General features: G+C 44.8%; 1 protein-coding gene across 1 annotated transcript in view; it reads left to right on the plus strand.

Annotated features, from left to right (window-relative positions):
• The first annotated feature begins 6 nt into the window (after positions 1 to 6).
• The window catches only part of Setbp1 (SET binding protein 1), a 393025-nt gene continuing 374341 nt past the window's right edge, over positions 7 to 18690 (plus strand). The window contains exon 1 of the mRNA XM_023713570.1: positions 7 to 106. The gene's annotated coding sequence lies outside the window, so the exon portion shown is untranslated. The remainder of the gene's footprint in view (positions 107 to 18690) is intronic.

An 18690-nucleotide genomic window follows, 5' to 3' on the forward strand; every position in this document is an offset into this window, starting at 1 on the left:
CGCTGACAGATGCTCTTCGCCATGGAGCGGCCGCGGCAGCGCCTCCGGGGGCTCCGGCGAGCGAGCGGAGCCGGGATCTGAGCGCAGCGGAGCCGCCGGGACAAGGGTGAGCAGCGCGGCGGCGACCTTGGCCCCGGAGCCCGGCGCCCGCCCAGCCCGAGCCGCGGGCCCGGTCGGGGCGTGCGTGTGCCCGGCGTGCAAAAGTTCACGGCGCCTCGCCGGGGCTTTGACTTTGCACGGGCGGGAAGGGGGAGCCGCGGCCGAGGGGGCGGGATGCCGGTCCCCGCGGGGCTGCCGGGCTGGGCGCGACTCCGTCCGGGCCAGTGGGCAGCGATGCGGGCGCGATCCGAGTGGCCGGTTGGTGGCGGCGGCGGTGGAGGCGTCGGGCTGGAGGGCTGCGAGCTTATTGAGTTTCGCCTAATCTGATCCCCCTCCCGCCCCCGCCTCTCGCACCCTCCCTCGGTCCTGCGGCCGCGGCCGGGGCTGGCGGGTTTGGCGTTGGTGGAGTGGACGCGGGAGGGGGAGGGGGAGGGAGAGGGTTGGGAAGGCGGCAGGATATTTTTTTTCTCCCTCTTTCTCTCTTTGTAACTTGCAGGTTAAGTGGAGCTAGAGAGCTACATTGTAACCTAGTTGGATGGGGGGGGGAGTGTATCAGAATCTAACGTGTCGTTAATAGAGAGAAGAACAGGCGAGAAGTGGTCCAGCCGGCGAAGGTTGGTGTATGCTTGTGTTCTGGGTGTATGTTAGTCTTTCTCTTAAAAATCTTAATGGTTTTGAGTGTCTTTCTGGTGTTCTCTGGTTTGGGGATTCTGAAAAGACAGGAATCCCCTTAAAAGCAGACGAATGCCCCTTTGAAAGCGCGCATTGTGTGCGTTTCAAGAGGAGCGGTGGGCTTGGGAATTAAAGGCAGGCTTCCCCGTTCGGTGGTTTCCAGTGGGAAATCACTCCGGAAAGGAAGCCCTTCTGTATCGATTTATTGTTTTTGTCTGCCCAACCATTATCTCTTTGACCAAAATACTGTCTGAGAAGTTCCACAGAGACAAAGTCAGGTAAACTAGATCGGGCATAGCTTTAGCAAGATGGTAATGACGGCGAGGCTGCTTTGCGTGTCTGTTTGTGATGGAAGCTTTGTTGGGTAATTGCAATTTCTGATCGGTAGAGCATGCTGGTTCTAAAAAAATAAGTTACTGCCGAAATGCCTTCTTCCAGCCCCCTCCTCTACGCGCTGCCGTCACCCCGCCTCCCCTGACCTACACCGCTTACTACAATTCTGAAATTGGATCCAACTGGAAATATTTTCTTTGGTGACCGGAAAGTTGTGCAATTGAAATTAGGAGATGAGGCTAGAGGCGTTGGGTGTGGGCTCGTGGGGAGGGAGGTTCATGTTGCCCAGGTGCTGTCTTTATTCTTTCTGTGTGCTGTGCAGGCTTCTCCGCGCTTCTGTCTGTCTGAAAGGACTGTTGAGGGAAGGATTTCCGATTTGTTTCCGTTTCAAATAAACTGTCCTGATAATCTCACGGATGACGTTTAATATTAAAAGGACGATTTGTGTGTCTCTTCAACCCAGGGGAAACTGTTCTCCTGCAGGGAAATGATTCCGGATTCTATAGCAGGGACTTTTCCTTCTCAATGCCGTACCTCACCATTGCCCACACCTTTCCCCGTGAAGTTTGGTTGGAGGCCATTCTTTCTAAGGAAATACTGGTACTGGTACTACTTGTTTTTCTCTGACATTCTTCTCCCTTCGTGTTTTTTTCTTTTCGTTCCTCCACTCTTTATCCTGTTTTTCTTCTTTTCCTGTAGATTTGCACTGTAAACTTTCATAAAGTAGCTGTCATCAAAACTGGGAGACTGAGCCCCTCATGCTCCTGTAGCTCTCACAGGGAAATCTAGGTCTCCTCCGAGTTCAGCTCCATTTGCAAAGTATGCGTGTGTGTGTTGTAGGGGGGAACGAAGGAGAGCGGGGTAAAAGGACTTAGAGAGGAAGAATTTTCCCCTGTGCAGGCCACTTCTGCGACTCAGAGACCAGACTAGCGCAGCAAGATCCGCTGTGCACACACCAGAGTTAGGTTAGTCTGTCTGGGCGGGGAGGGAGGGGCTGATTGGCCCTGGGCGGTGAGGGAGGAGAAAGTTTGTAGCACTTTTTAAGATGCAGCCGGTTTACAGCTCCTACTTGCTCCATGAGTCTCCTTTCTCTGGACTTTTTTTTTTTTTTTTTTTTTTTTTTTTTTTTTTTTTCTCTCTCGCGGACCTTCCACAGTTCCTCCTTTCAGCCTTTCAGAAGGGAGGGAGAGGGATCTCTTTTGCTCTGACACAGGATTCCCAGGTTTCAAAAGAACTTGAAGGTGCTATGTTTTCTCTTGTATTCAATTTCCTTGCCTATTACCAGAAAGGGGTGTTAGGACAGAGGCTCTGAAGCTAACCAGAGGAGGAAGAAGAAAGCAAATTGAATATAAAGCATTTGCAAACTGTTATGTGGCCCAGCAGATGGGGAAACCAAGGACTCCTCCTGCATGCAAGACCCTTGGCCCACGTTAAGAAAAACACATCCTTGTCGTGAGAGGTCCAATGGGTGTTAGAGCTGGGCTGTAGGAACAGTGACCACTGTAGTAACCTGAGTGGAGCTGGGGGAGGTGGTGAGCAAAAGCAGTCTGCAGCCAGAGGAGGGAAGGAGTTGTCTCTCATGGCAGGGAAAATAGATGTGTCAGTCACTGGGATAAACAAACTGAAGGTGGAGGAGGGGGTGGCTTGTAGTGAACATGAGGAGGAGGTATTGTCTGGGACGGGATGCAGCCGTGTCTGTTAGGAAGGGGGCCACTTCTAGCCTAGGAGAAAATATCAATGCCTTATATGTTCATGAATGGACCAAGCCAATGAAGGCTTGTAATTTGATCTTTTGCATGTTAACATCAGAGTGTTACATAGGAAGGCTCTGCTGGGAGGCCCAGTTCTCAACTTCTTGCAGCAAAATCCTGGACATATCCCTGGGAGAAGAGGAACAACCCCTGTCCCCAGAGCTGCTGGTTTTGAACTTGCATTAAGCAAGCTACTTTGTAAATCACCTGATCTAAGATTAGATTGAGGAAGAGAGGAAGCCCTACTTGGAACCTTTTTAGATTTTAGATGGAAATGATGAGTGGGGAGAAGCAGGAGGCTGGCTTTTGCTGAAGAGGAAATGAATAGGTAGATACTTTCCCCTGGGTTCCCTGTTTCTTTTCTGCTGTTAGTTTAACTCTGAATTCCATTAGGGGTTGAATCCATACTTCTCTGGCACAAAAATGTACACCCAGGAGAGGAGACTTATTGCAGTATGGTCATTATTTTTAGTTGTGCTTCAATCTCTGCTGTGAAGCTTTTGCATTTACTATGCAAAAAGAAGAAGATGGTAAGGAGCTAGATGGATGGAACACCCTTTCTGGGTTCTGTGGAGACAGTGAGATTTGGCTGGGCCCAGGCCTCCCAGAATGCCAGTTTTTCTCTTGGAGACTTGAAGTTTTAATTGAAACCAGAAAGCTATTGAAGACGGACACAGCCAGTGAAACCCTGTTTTCTGTGATGCCCTGAGATGGGAAATATTTTTTTTCTGATGGCATGTCAAACTGTTTCAGATTTGCTACTGCCAGATGAATGGGGTAAAATTATTATTAACACATTAGCATTGTAAGGAGTCACAGTGCTTTGAAGATAAGATAAGGTGATTTTGTTTGTTTAGGGGCTCAGGGTGAGGAATCAACCTAGCAGAGGATGAAGTTGAAGAACACAAAAGGCTGCTCTTGTCTTGAGGTTAGCAGCTTGAAAATGCCTAAGACAATCCAATGCCAAAGGGAAAGGGTTTATTTTGGCTTACAGTTTTAGAAGTTACACCACTGGTAGCTGTGCCTCAATGTTTTGGGCCTGTGGTTAGGCTATACATCATGGTGGAAGCACATGGAACAAAACGACTAATCTTATGGCTAGGAAGCAAGAGAGAGAAAGAGGAAGGGGCTGAGGTTCCCACAGCCCTTTCCAGGAATGCTTCCAGAGACCTATGAAGACCTTCCACTTAGGCCCCACCTATGGAAAACTTCACCCTGCTACTTTTAATACATGAATTTGGGGGTGGGCATTCAACATCTAAACTATGATACTGTGAGAGGTTTTATAATATTTTGGGGCAGAATTGAGTAGAAATGCCACCACCATGCCTATTGCTATACGTTTATACTTTTGTTTAGAGCTGTTGCTAAAGACAACCCTGGTATTTCACAAACTATTCATGAAGGTGCAGACACTTTGGCCAGCCAGACACTTGATAAGTGCAGAGAAGAAAATGCAAGGGAACCTCCAGTACGTACTTCATGACTGCCAGTGGTTGTGATGCCTACCTGCATTGTTGCTTGACTCTAAGTTTTCAAATCTACTTTCCCTTGACTGCTAGATTTTGATGGCTCTTTAAATGCACCATGTTGGAGCTAAGGCATGCCCTTAGATGCCTTAGTCTAATAGCTCTTCCAGTTTTCATGTAGAAGTTTCATAGCTTCAGACAAGAAAAACTCTCCATTTAGAGATGTTTTACTCCATTAGAGGATAGCTTTTATGATTGAGAAAAAAAATTAAGTGGTCCTTGGCTTAGATGCCAACAATTTACTTCCTATACTGTTCAGAGCAAATGAAATCAGGATCAAGCACAGAACAATGATGGGCAGCCCTAAAGCCCACAGGATTCCTTAGAAGGAATCAGCCACCCCTTCCCCAGGAGCTGAGGTTGGATCTTTATACACAGACCCATGTAAAATATAGTTATAGGCAAAGATGGCTGAGTTGACTCTCAGCTAGGCAGAGGGCAGGGGATGAAAGCTGAGAACTTTGTCAGATTGGAAAAATGTTTCCCTGATCCAACCCAAAATACTCCATTCATATGCATGATGTTTTATTCTTTTCAAAAATACTTTCATATCATATATACCCCCTTAGATATCTTGAAGAGGGAAGCCAAACATACATATTATCCCCATAGAGGAGATGAGGCAATGGATACAACTGGGTTACCTGAAATGACACAAGTTGTTGGGCTCAGACTGCTGGGCTAAAGTGTAAATGGCCACAAACTTGCCTTGACAAGATCTGTTCTGGGCCTTTTCCCTACTACATCCAGGTTAAGTGACCCCCACCAGCAAGTTCTTTAACCATTTTGAACATCTGTAACCTAATCAGTGAAATAGTAGCAAAGATATCTGCTACACTTCCTATTCCATGCAGGTTGTAAGAATTAAATAAGACCAGCTAATTTATGTGACTCAACCTGGGAGGATTTCCAGATGACATCCTGGAAACCAGTGCCTGGGATTACTACTGTATTGCCATAGTTCAGAGATTAATAACCCCTTAGAATGATTGGAAATGTCCATAGGGCCATGGGTGTTATAATACTTTAATTGATTTTATAGAATCTATGCATGTACTGATGATGTTGTTTTTAGATGCCTACTGTTCAGTGTTTGAGACTCAAAGTTTTATGTGATATCTAGTTGGACTCAAAGAAGTGCTGGTGCTCAGGAGATGATCATTGATAGAAAATCCATAGAAGAAAAGGAAAAAAATCCATACAGAAAAGAGAGGGAGAGAGAAAGGGGAGAGAGGACAAGGAGAGAGGAGTAGGGTATTCTACCAGAGTACTGTAGAAGTTGAGTAGTAACATTCAAGACATAATGTCTATTTCTCCAAAGAAAAGAACTGTTAACAAGATTATCTCTTCCCTAACAGCTCTAGGAAGTTCTCTGATATCAGGAAAGTTCAGAGCCTATTGGCTCCACATACTTCTGTGTCCTTCTTCTCACTCTTTCCCATGATACCTGGCCAGCCCTCTAGAGCAGCCTGCATGGGTGTCTTGCAATGTTCTGGAGTAAACCCCATTTGACTCATGCCCAAAGTTCTGTTCCTGTTAGACTAGTTTTTTTGATGACCCTGGGCACTCTGTCACCTGCCCACCTCTGCATCTAAACTCTGTTAGAGTTGCCACCCTCTGTCTGGAAGGTGGCCTGACTGGTCCTTTCTAACCAGAGCATCTACCTCTTAGGACAACTGGCACCACCCTGTGTCCTCAGGGGAGACGCACTACTCACTTCTCATCAGCTCTGAGCTCCTTGTGTCCAGTTGTTAGAGTGTTTCAGGTCTAAAGCAAGAGCCTAGCAACAGGTTCTGCTGCTTTGCTGTTAATTTCATCTGCCTCACCAAACTGTAGTTCCCTGAAGCTAGAGACCAAACTTGTCCTTCCAAGGCCTGCAACTATTCATGGCTGGATGTCATCGCATGAATGAATTGCAGGATTTATGTAAAAAGAGAATATTAAAACAAAATGTTACTTATGGTGTACTAAAGCTTGGCAAAGGAAGCAACACTGTAAGGACCTCTTAGAGTAATAACTACTTAGGTTAATAGCCTTTTATATTTTTGGCTATCATTCAGGCAAAATCACCCAATCTCAGTTTTTCCCCCAGAGAAGAGGTAATTAAATTTTACCATACGTATCCTTTCAGTCACCAATTCACTCATTCATTCAATCACCAAATATTTATTCAGTGTTTGCTAGAGTCTCATCATCACTCTGACACACACACAGCTTCTGATTTTCACTGGAATTCCAATTGTGTTTCTGTCTACTGTACTCATTCTGGCACTTACCCATGCAGTCATCTTTGTTGTTCAAGTCCAGGTGCTTTTCTACTCTTCAGTGACTGGGTGAGCCTGGCCACAATGGAAAATACTAGAAAAGACAGAGCAGAGAAAGGCACCCAACAGGGAAAACTCCAGAGCAAGGCACAAAAGGCAGGCTGCAGGCTGGGCTGGCCACCAAATAGCAGCTGATGTGCTAAGGTGCTTCTCTTATCTACTCTTCCTTGGACCTATTGTAAAGTGGAAAACTTAGGGTTGATATGGACAGTCCCTTCTGAAACTCTGGGATGCTATAGGGAAATGCGATTTTAAAGTTGACTTCAGGTTCAGAGCTCCTCAGACTCTTTGAATGGGATCCCAATAACTGCTCAGCCCAAACCCACTGGGAGTTAATGTACTTTGCTCAGGTGTTTGATGTGGTTGAGTTAGTGAAGGAGAAGGTGGTGCCCTGGGGTAACCTGAATTAGGAGAAGCTACTCAATTAGAACAGAGCAGGCTTGCAGGAAGAGAGAGAGGTGCAGATAGTAAATTCCCTGGAAACAGATGCCACAGTAGATAATGTGGATGGAAAAAAAGAGTTAAATTATCCCCACTTCTTTTGAGGGCATGTCTTCTTTAGTGAAATAACTGAGTTGAAACAAGGGAGATGGTACCATGAGCTTCTGGAATGCCCAAAATTACTTTCTCTGTTGGGACTTGGCTCCTGCTCCCTGTGTCCTGTCAGGTCTGGAATCCCTGCTACTGATTCTTTATTCACCACATGGCTTTAGGGTCTGCTCATCATTTTCTCCTGTGGATTCCAAAGGTCCCAAAGCCATAGTTCCTGGATGTCCTTCCATCCCTATAGCACCTGGTCTACCCTGTGACTGGATGCTACTGGCATCCTGTGTTCAGTGATGGACAAGTGTGGATTCATGTTCGTTTTGAGCTCAGAATACCATTTGTTCAAAGCCAGAACTCTCAAAGATAATGTACTTGGATGGAATCAGAAACATTGGCTTTGACATAAGTCACTGTGACAGTTCCATGGGGTTTGTGAATCACCGAGGGATACATCATTTGGGTAGTTAGGAAAAGAAAGCCTCTCCAAGCTGCTACAAGGCTGCAGTACTTTTACTCTAAGTTCTTGCAAAGGATATGGTATAAAAATAAAAAGAAGAAGACAAAGAAGAGGAAGAGGAAGAGGAAGCAGAAGGGGAAGGGGCAGGGGAAGAGGAGGAAAGAAAGAAAGGAAGAAAGAATGAACGAAAGAAAGAAAGAAAGAAAGAAAGAAAGAAAGAAAGAAAGAAAGAAAGAAAGAAAGAAAGAAAGAAAGAAAGAAAACTGAGTGAAAGCAATTTGTTCATTATTCCTTCTATTTGCCAGCAGTTCAGTTTTTTCAGTGGAAAGGAACTGCATGAGGCTTGGACATGGATTTGGAAAGATGTAGAGATTGGAGAGGCTGAATTTGGTGGATCCAAATTGTTAGCTTGGGGATCTTCATGGAATCAAAGGAGCACCCATGCACTTGTAGGAAGCACAAAAATGAAAACTGGAAAACAGTTTCTGTTCAGTCAGTGCTAGCTAGGTTCATGACCTATTGTTATTTGAGCAATGATATCTTTGTGGGTTTTTTTAAAATATTGATTAAAGTAAAGGCTAAAAAAGGATGATTTGATGTGGAATGTCTGTGAGCTTGCTTTTTCCTTGTTAGTCTGTAATCTAGAGCTCTATTACCATCATTTTTAAAACTCACAAATATTTATTAAAGTCTCAGCATTGCCCCTTATGTGAAGCATTGTGCCTGATGCTCTTGGCAGAAAAGGTCTTCAATGGGATGTGGCTTTTGCTTGGGAGAATGGACTCTGCGACTAAAATAGGAACATGATTCCAAGTAGAATTTTGCTACACTCTGCAAAGGTAGGGCTTAATGAGGGGGGCTTCAAAGTGGATATGCTCAAGGCTTGATGGAAAAATGGACTAAAAGAATGTTTTTCATGGGAATAATACCTTTGACATAAGGTCAGAGTTGAAATTCAAGTGTGACTTTGGAATTGATGTAGGAAACAGATGCTAACGGTGAGTGTGTACCGCATCTGGCAGGCCTGGATAGCCCTGAATATGAAAGTCCAAATGATTGATATTGAAGACCAGACACCTTGCTTGGCTTTGGTCTTCTGTCCAGAGTGGAACAGAAAAATCTCAGGTCTTTTAAACTAGGTGTGATCTGCCTGCTTAGGGTATTCATTTAGAATACCAACTTTTAAACACTCTGATTCACTTTAGTTCTTTTGCTTACTGACATGAGAAATAATGCAGCCAGACTCTGATGACTGTGGCAGGGATCTCTAGAAATAAAGAACAGGATAAAGTGTCTGCCCTTAACATAGGTGGAGGATGTTCTAATATTCCTTGAAAAACAGTAGAGGAACACCAGCCACCTATTAGGCTGAATGCTGAATTGTAGTAAGAGACCCGAGGAAGACAGCCAGGGTTGGGCAGATCAAAAAAAGCTCCAAGCATCGGATGGGTGGGCCTTGAGCTACATCCTGGACCATGGGACCAGGATAATCTTGTGTAGATGAAGGTAGAATGATGTACTTGGAATTAGAGAGTGAGAAAGGAGACAAATGACATAGGGCTCTGTTGGTGTCAGGCAAGAAGACAGATGGGATGGATCCTTGTAAGAAATATGCCGAGGCTCAGTCTCCCCAGAGCTGAGCTGGGGAGCTAGGATCACCACCTTCCAAAGGCAAGAAGAATGGCCTGGTGAGCAGGAGAGTGGACTCAGAAATGTTCACCCACAGGGCAAAGGAGGAGCTCAGCCATCAGGCCATCAACTTGTGCTACTTGGTCCTGTGCACCTCCAGCTTGTCATTCTGGATTTCAAAGGAGTTATCCTTAGATAAACAACCACAACAAAAATACATATTAGCATTTGGATTGAAGATCAGCCACTCTGTGGTACAAAAAACTATAATACTGTCATTTACACATAGGGGTTTAATGTAAAATTGGAGAAAGACATAAAGTTGCAGTATCAATGCAAGGCTTAAAAGACAGCTTGATAAAGCTAGAGGAAAAAAATAGGAAAGAAGGAAGGGAAGTGCAGCTAATATTTGTTTAGCTGTCTGGTGTGCCCAGCATCTCTTACAGCAGGAGCATAAATATGCGTCAGGGTATACTTTATATTCAAATGATAGTGAACAAAGCAATTGCTGAATCAGATAGTTCAGAAGTTGAAGAACTTGAATTAAGACCGAACAAACAATAAGATCAACCCAAGAAGGTTTTGCAAGAAAGAGTAAGGAATGCATGCTCTGTGCAGTCACTTGGTATGTCCCCACCCATGGCCTCCAAGGAATTTCATCATGTTTACCCCCAATTTACAAATTACTGGTGAGGGTCAGATTCCAAGTGACCACTAGTTCTTGTTATTTGGAGACTGGTGGCATCATGATTCAAGTGACATTTGGAGTCAGACAGGACTTTCTCTATGATTTCAACAAACCTGTCAACTGCAGCTTTTTAATCCATAAAATGGGCCAATTGGTGGGTTAAATCAGACAGTAAACTCAGTTACATCAGCTAACACACTTAAATCAGTTCTAATACATGAAACGTGTTTAAAGGTAGGGTTATCTATTTTGTCCTGAGGTCTCTCTACCTTGGACAGGAAACACTATGGTCAAAATACCTTCTTATAAATTTGCTATATTTAACCTATATGACATCATGCTATATGTGTTTTTAACTTTTTGTCCCAATAAGAGTCTATGAAAGTAATAGGAAGATAACATGAGAAGAGTGATACCAAGAAAGCTTAAGTGATGTAGAAAATCAGAGTCACAAATGTAGAAGCAACTATGAACTTTTGATGAAAAGCTGGTGTCATTCTGTTCATTAGCTATATAATTACAATATAAGAGAGACTTTGGAAACACATGCAACCATGCACACTTTAAGAATGGTGATGTATTCGAGAACTGAAATGTTAGGTGATCTTGTTGTTGTGTGCACCTTGTAGGTTGCATCACATAATCCTAAGTGGTCTATGTCAGTCACTTAAGATGATCTTGTGATGTGATCAGAAGTTATAGGAAACAGGAGGCAGATGAGGATGTTTCTAGTATGATAGCACAGTGTTTTGCAATCAGCCTTTTTTCACATAGAAAGGATTTACATGAGAATAATAAAAAATGCAGGAGAGTAAGCCCATAATCTAGTAGCATGGCCAGTTATTATCCAGTATTAAGTGATGAGCATAACTCTGTGTTCTACGCTCTTATGTAGCTGATGGAGCCGTGGGTTTGCTCGCACCACAGGCATACTAGGATGGCTGGACATCATGACAGCTATAGTATCAGCAGGTGATGGAACATGTTCAGCTCTATTATAATCTCACACAAACACAATCTTTTATGTGGTCTTTTGTGGACTGCAGTGTTGTGTGGTGCATTGCTGTATCTGGAGTTGACTGTGGATCAAACAAAAGTAGTGTGGGATGCTGAGAAAATTACTAGCCTCTGTGGACCTTCATTTCTATGGATGTACAGTGAGGACAAGATCTTTTCATCATAGAGCTATTGCATGAATTAAACTGATAATAACTATAGAGTTTGGCTCCGGCCATTGGTAGCAATTATCCTTTTTTTTTTTTCCACTGTAAGCATGTTCTTTCCTGTGTGTGGAGGAACACAGGGAACAAGTGGAAGAGCTCAGCCTAGAAACCTGTGGACTAGCCTGACAATGCTGTAGAGATCTTTTTCCAGAAGCCAAGACCCGAGGGTGTTGTGTTGTGTCGCTGGCTCCCAGAGGAGGCACTATCTTTGCAGGCAGAGCTGGAACTGTTGATTAATAAACACCACCCAGACTCTGGCCTCAGAACTTTGAGTCTGCTTCATTCCCTGTCATGGAGACCCCCCAAGCTCACATTTGATGGTGTATGCTTAGTTCTGTGCTTGGCCCAATCAACCCAGCTGGACAGAGTTGAGGAACAAATAAAGAGATGGAAAGGATCAGCCCTGCCTTTGAAGAACTTCTGGTTGCTTGACAGCTACTACAGGGCCCAAGCTCAGTACTTGGGAGTACTGGAATGAGCTGGAAGCAGTCGTAGAACTCACTCATGTTGTTTCTTCACCCTAAGAATAGTGTTGAGGAGACTAAAAGACAGAAGGGAACTTTGCAAGGCCATCCACTTCCACACAGCAGGACATGTTTGAATCTAGAGTTCTTGTCCATGAGATGAGTGGGGAACAGGAAGTTAGAAATACTCAAATAACAGTAAAGTGTTCAAGTCAGCAGGGGCAAATTGACCTGGGCTTCTGTGCATCCCACTGTGCATGGAGACAGGGAGTTTGGTCCCTAAGGTGTTAAAGTGGGATCTGCAAACAGAGAACAGCCTTTAGTCCAAGGCTAAGCATGGGTGGTGACAGAGACTATGGGGCTGAATCAAACTGAACATAAAATTTGAGCACTACTATAATGATCCCAGTATGTCCTTTCATAATTATTATCTCATTTAATCTTCAATTACTTCTCAAAATAGCCCTTGAGGTAGGATTATTATCAAATTTCCAGTTGAGACTTGCACAGATTAAAAAACGTTTTCCAAAGACAAAGTTACCAAGTGGGAGAAAGAGGCTAAGTGTTCTGATCTCAGAATATCAAGTCCCTGGTCCTTCTTTTCAAGCAGAGGATGGTCTGGACAGTGCTTCACTCTGCACTGAAATGTATGGAGACCCATTTAAAACATGAACCTTTTCTTCACAGAGCTCCTAATAGAGTGGGTAAGATAGACAATTAAATGAAGTATTAAGATGGTTTGCCAATTGCTTTGATGACCACATACCCTGGAAGTGAGAGTAAGACCATCAGAGAGAGAGAGAGAGAGAGAGAGAGAGAGAGAGAGAGAGAGAGAGAGAGAGTATTGTTTACGTGTGTGTGTGTGTGTGTGTGTGTGTGTGTGTATGCGCCCACACATGCATACAAGTATATACCAGGGAAAGTTGTAATAAGGAAAGTTGTAATAAGGATGTTTTCTACCATCCCCATAAACAATTCTTGAGAAGTAACTTAGGGATAGCACAGAGGGAAAACAAAGAAGAGGCAGTCAGGACCTGGGATTATATAGAGAGCCATATACTAGAGCAGTCCATGAGAGGCTTCTGGGAACATGGTGGGAGAAGGACTCAAGGAGTGAGGCTTGGAGGAGGTAAAATGCAGCTCAGGGTGTACCATCCAGGCATGTGTTTAGTGCATCAGGAGCTTTTCCCTTCGCTGTAAACCACTGTTTTGTATTTTCAGTGTCAGCGAGCTACCTTGGCTCCTGCTGATTGAGAGCTGGGTTAGGGCTGGGTCACTTCATCCATTTGCCATTGTTTATGGAGCATTTATTCCCAAACATTTTTGCAGCATGAAGGATTTCAGGAAACATCACTCCAAGCCTTAGGCATGTGATTCTGGTGGTGTCCAGGTGGCCTTTCATCCAACCTTTCATTTTAGGGGAGAAACCGGAGTGTTTGCAAGTGTAACTGCACAGTGCCAGTCTCTGGGGACACTGTGGTGAAGGCAGTCCTACCCTCAAGGGTTTCCTATCAAGTGAAAGAGGCAAAGCTAAAGGCAAGACTGATACATGTCCCCTTACATAACAAGTGCTAAGAAGGTTATGTTACATGTGCAAAGGCACAAAACAGGGAGTCCTGACCTGACTTGTGAAGATACAATAAAAGTGTATCTGACCTCATTGACTGGAGGAGCAGGAGAAGATCCTAGGTGCCAGCAGAGGTGGGTGAAAAACTACCTATGACTCTCCCAGAAATAACTTAGCAGACTTAAAGAAGGATGGGTATTCATTTACTCCTAATGCCAAAGTCAGTCTCTTGCTGCAATCTGACAAAAGATTTTTATAGCTACAGGCCAGTGAGTATAGGCTAAAAATGCAGCTGCTTCCCTCTACTTGTATAAGCAGTAGGGTCACACTCCATCTTTTTATACTGTTTTTCCTTAACAGGTCAGAAATTCACAATTGGCAGGCACAGGGATATGGTTCAGCAGTGCAGCACCTACCTAGCACCACAGGACTCCAGAAACGATCCCCACCACACCCAAAAAACAACACACACACTGAATAAAACTCAGTTTCAGTCCACTACAATAATCAACAACTTCTGGGCCTACTACATGGCCAGCTTCAATGAAAACAGCTGAAGACTCTTCCCTCACTAAAACATTCTCAAAGGCTGTACTTCTCATAAAAGGAGAATTTTTTGAGGAGGGTGCAGTAGGGCTGTGACTTCTGGTGGACATGTTTCTTCCAGAAAGTTCTGAGGAAGGGATAAAAAAATGTCATGATAATATTGTGGATCTTAGTTTTTCTGAGCTTCAAAGAATCTAGAAGAAGAATCCCCTTCTAGTTCAGTCAAATAGTAGTAGGTGGAAATCAACCCTGAGCGCTGTCCTTGTCAATGTTTAACATTCCCTTCTCCAGATTTTTCATTAATGCTCTGATTTGTGAAGCTTATCAATTCCTGAGGTGTAAACACTCCTGCTGTGGCTGATTTCAAGCCTCTGACTTGATGCCTCTGAATGTGTGTTACCAAGAGAGGCACAGAACGGGCTCCTGAGAAGCCCTGGGAGTTGTTGGCTTCAATACAGCATTGTTCACTGGAACTGAGGAGTTCCCTGGGGACAGTGCACAGGAAGGTCCGGCCAGCTACAGGAGGGACGCAGAGGTGACCCTAGGCAAACCAGTCACTCTGTGGCCAGTCCTGCTCTGTGTGACTCCATCAGAGCACGAGTCAGGAGATGCTCCAACAAGAGGCCCCAAAGGGAAAAACTCTAAACCAGATAAAGGAAGAATAACATGGGATTAGCTAGGACAACAGCAAAACAAAAACTTTCCGAGACCACCTGGAGTCTTCAACAGGAAGAAATGTGGCCTCAGTGGAACTGGAATCTGATGTGTCCAGGAAGAGCAAGATGGGATGAAAATGCAGAAAAGCAGCAGAAAGAAGGATGGACAAGGACAAGAAAGGCGGTGGAAAAGCAAGCTGGGCAGTGGCAGAGATAAAAACCCACATTGGCTCAAGGCACAAGGAACACATAAAATATGTTACCTGGCATTGTAGAGGAAGAGGAGGGTGTGCTTTCCCCTAAGGCAAAAGAAAGAAAGAAAATTGGAGAGGAAATGATAGAAATAGAAAACAGGAGAGTTGTAAACTAAAATTTTTGAGAAAAAACTTAGACATCAGAATCACTGAATGGAATAAGTAAAGGAGTAATCCAAAAGGATGTTTCTGAACTAGCAGAACCCTGTATCCAGATGTACAAAAGGCTCACGGTATTCCAGGAAAATTAAGGGAATGGGCGTGTACACTACATCCACATTGTGACTAATGAAATTCTGACCCAGTGAGAGAGACCCTGCAAGTGCCAAGGCAAAGCCAGGGTTCCCACAAAGGAAAACCCAGCCACTCTCCATTTTCTCTTTTCTTATAAGAAATGTGAGAAGAGCTTCTAGAGAGCTTTGAGGCAGTAATTCTTAGCCTGAGAATTATACAGTTAAGCCTGTGTCTTGCGTGGAAAGGCAGGAGGGGTGCGTGGTACTGTGGCAATTTCCCAGCAGGGTCCACAGAAGGATGAAGGAAGGAGAGCGGCATAGAGCAAGGGCTGTGGCCACGGACAGTGACGAGGCAGGGCTTCCTCTGGGTTGCTGAATGTTTGACTCTGAGATCTTGTTAGGCATTTGTTTTATTTCAAATTTTATTTTAAAACACGAAGCAAAGAGTTCCTGTAAAAAAAAAAAAAAATTAAAAACTATAAGTCAGTGTGGCAGGCCAGGAAGACTTCAGTGTCTTCCTTTTGTTGGTGAGATGCTGAGGCTGCAACAGACTGTTAGCGAGTGCTAGGAAGCAGAGTGAGGCCTGGCATTCGCAGCTTTGGCCGGCACTGGACACACCAGGGAGTTTGTCTGTTTCCGCCATATTGTCCCTATAGAAAACAGTATTCAGGGTGGCAGTGACCTGCATGTGGATAGTGTTCCGGGAGCCAAATGGAGAGAGGAGATGGATGATTGGGAACCCAGCTTGAGTTGTCCTTTTCATTTATCGCTTCAGTCAGCCAACACTGCCTGAGCATCACCTGCATGTTGGCCATTGGGAGGGCCCAGGGCTGGGGAAAATACAACTGACTGCTGTTTGAAACAGACTCAGAGAATGATTGTAAGTGGCAAATACTTTTATTCTTTATATTTTTATGTGAAAATATAAATATGTTTATTTAAGAACATCACTTTTTTCTTCTTTTTATTTTATTGGTACATTTTAATTTTTAAAAATCTTTTCCTTATTCATTCATTTAGAACAGTATCTCACTATGTGGCTCGGACTCAGAGCAATCCTCCTGTCTCAGTCTCCCCAGTGCTGGAAGTATAGGTGTGCACCACCACTCCTGGCTATGGTGGCCTGCTTGGCATGCCCAGGGTTCCGGGGCTGGCATGGCAAGTGATACCAGGGATTGAACCTGGATCCTTGTGCTTGCCAGGCGGGTGCTTAGACTGCTGAGCTATCTCCCCATTCCTATTGGTACATTTTCAATATCCATAGGGACCACATTCATCCTGGAGAACCTGTACCATCCGTGGCACATCATACTTCGTCCTTTTCTCCTACTCCTTTCTTCTTCCTCCTACTCGTCTTTTATAGCTTTGTTTCCATTTTTTCTCCCTATTCTTTTCTTTTCCTTGTCCCTTCCTTCACTCTCTTTGTTCCCCTTTGCATTTCAAAACCTTTTAATAGCAGATAGTCATACCCTGTGGCCAAGGGTAGTGAGAAGCCCACTGGCCAGACAGTGGAAAACACCAGTTGTCAACCTGCAGCTCTTCAGAAGTACCTGGAGGATTCTGGAAAAGCAAGAGGGCTTTCTGTCCTAACTGCTGAGCCTTGACTCAGTAAATGGGGACTGAGAATGCGTTTTCTGCCAAACTCCAGCATAAGTGAGAATTCTCCAGTCAGCAGATGGAGAGTATGTTTTAAACTAAGAAGGAAACCTCCCATCCTACAAATTTTTGGGAGATACGTCCTTTGGGGCTCCTCTGGATAGGGGGGCACATCAAGGTGAGCAGGATTTTCTCTGCTCACTTAGAGCAGTAGTCCTATAAGCTCCAACAATTGGAATACAATTTTGAGTGTTTCTACAGGCCTGCAGATGTGCAGAATAAAGTCACAGGAGTGTGGAGGGTGGAAGAGACATGCATTCTTCCCCCTCCCTTTACTGATGAAGAAAGCATGGAATGAACACTCAGAGTGGCTTGTGAGTGGCAGAGCCAGGTGTAGAGGCCAAGTTCCTAAGCGCCTATCCCTGTGTTCTTCCCAAGGTCCCTCTTCTCCCGCAGGGCCTGCTGAGCAGTAATTCCCTAAGCACATTTACTGTGCCAGTCCCCCCAGCCCGTCCCTGCAGGCCGCCAAGGCAGGGTTAACTTGTGTTGGGCTGGAGGCCTGGGCCAAGTACAGAGTGTCCATTGTGTGCCGCCCCTTCAGGAGGACTTGAAGGCTGCTGGAATGTGACAGGGCAAAGCGTTTTCACCTTGCCTGGCTTCCCCAGCTCTGTGGGTATGCGAGTGTGTGCGTGTGTTCTCATGTGCATGCTGGTGGGGTGCTCCCCAAGAGGGCTGGCTGTTGTGTCCCAGACTCACCAAAAACCTGAGCTGTGAATTTAGGGTGGCAGGTATTTGCTGGGGACAAGGCTGAAGGAGAACAACAGCTTTTTGTGCTGGGAAGTAAACAGACAGGTTAGATTTCTTTGCTTTTAAAAGCTTATTCATTTTATTTTCTTAAGGTGAGGGGGGTCCTGTGGACACAAGGAGCTGGGTTATTATCCTCAGGATAGGCAGGAAATTTGGCAGGAACTGCATTGGTGGATGGATCTAGGGTCGGAGTAGTTTGAACCCTAAGACTTTGAATAGCTGTCAGGGAGTAAATTCATTTTCATTCAGAAAGAAACTTCTTGAGACCAACTAACTGCCCAAATTTGTACTGATTGCTGAAATAAATGTAAGCATTATGCAGTGCAGACCTCAGCCTGAGAATGAGTTGAAGTTCAGTTTCAAAACTAAGGCTTGTGGGCTCAAAGCAAGGAATGAACACTGCAAGACTGGTGGTCAGTGGCAAATCGGACAGCTGAGTGCAGTGTAGTCAGGATAGAGAGTGAGTGATGTGGCTGAGAGGTTGCAAGATGCTGCCATGGAGAAATGCAGACTTGGGCATGACCTAGGTAAGACAAGGCTTGAGATCCATTGTTCATTCATTCATTCCGGTGTGCGACGAACGTGCAGAGAGCACCAGTCATGTGCCAAGCATTGTGCAGAGCAGTGGAAGGGGATGCAAGAACCAAGTCTAGAAAAAATACAAATGCAGAAAGAATGCTATGTGTGCCGTGCTGTCACGCAGACGGGTTTGCCTTGAGTAGACAATGTGAATTAATGGCTATCGTGCTGGGAGCCTGCACCCTTAAGGTGAGACCAATGAGGAAGATCCGGGCTGTCTGTGTCACTAAAAGATAGGGGCTGTTTGACACTGCATTACTGTTTTATCCATGGCATACATTATGGAAAACTCCCGCAGTCCTAGTTTGGGTCCTCAAGCAGCCAGAATCAAATTAAAGGAGGAGACCAGGTTTTCTTAGATCCCCTCTGCCACTAATGTCTGCATGTGGTGTGAGGGTTGAATTATCTTTTTAAAGCAAAAAGGTGTCCTTTCCCTACTGACAACCCTAATATGGCTTCTCATGACTTGTCAGAAAAACTCCGACTCACTGGTGTGTCACTTGATGATGCCCATGATCTGGCTGTAGCCTTCTCTTTGCTGCCTTAAGTTTCACTAGTCCCTATTTTGCACCACACCCCTCACCCACATCGCATTTCAGTTTCCTGATTATAATCCTGGTGCTCCTGTGTTAGACACTGCTGTATGCTCTTCCTTCTGTTTGTCCTGTCTGTCTATCTTTCTGTCTGTCTGTCTCTCTCTCTCTCTCTCTCTCTCTCTCTCTCTCTCTCTCTCTCTC

The sequence above is a fragment of the Octodon degus genome, unplaced genomic scaffold (assembly GCF_000260255.1).
Source record: "Octodon degus isolate 3935 unplaced genomic scaffold, OctDeg1.0 scaffold00003, whole genome shotgun sequence".
NCBI classification, from domain to species: Eukaryota; Metazoa; Chordata; class Mammalia; order Rodentia; family Octodontidae; genus Octodon; species Octodon degus.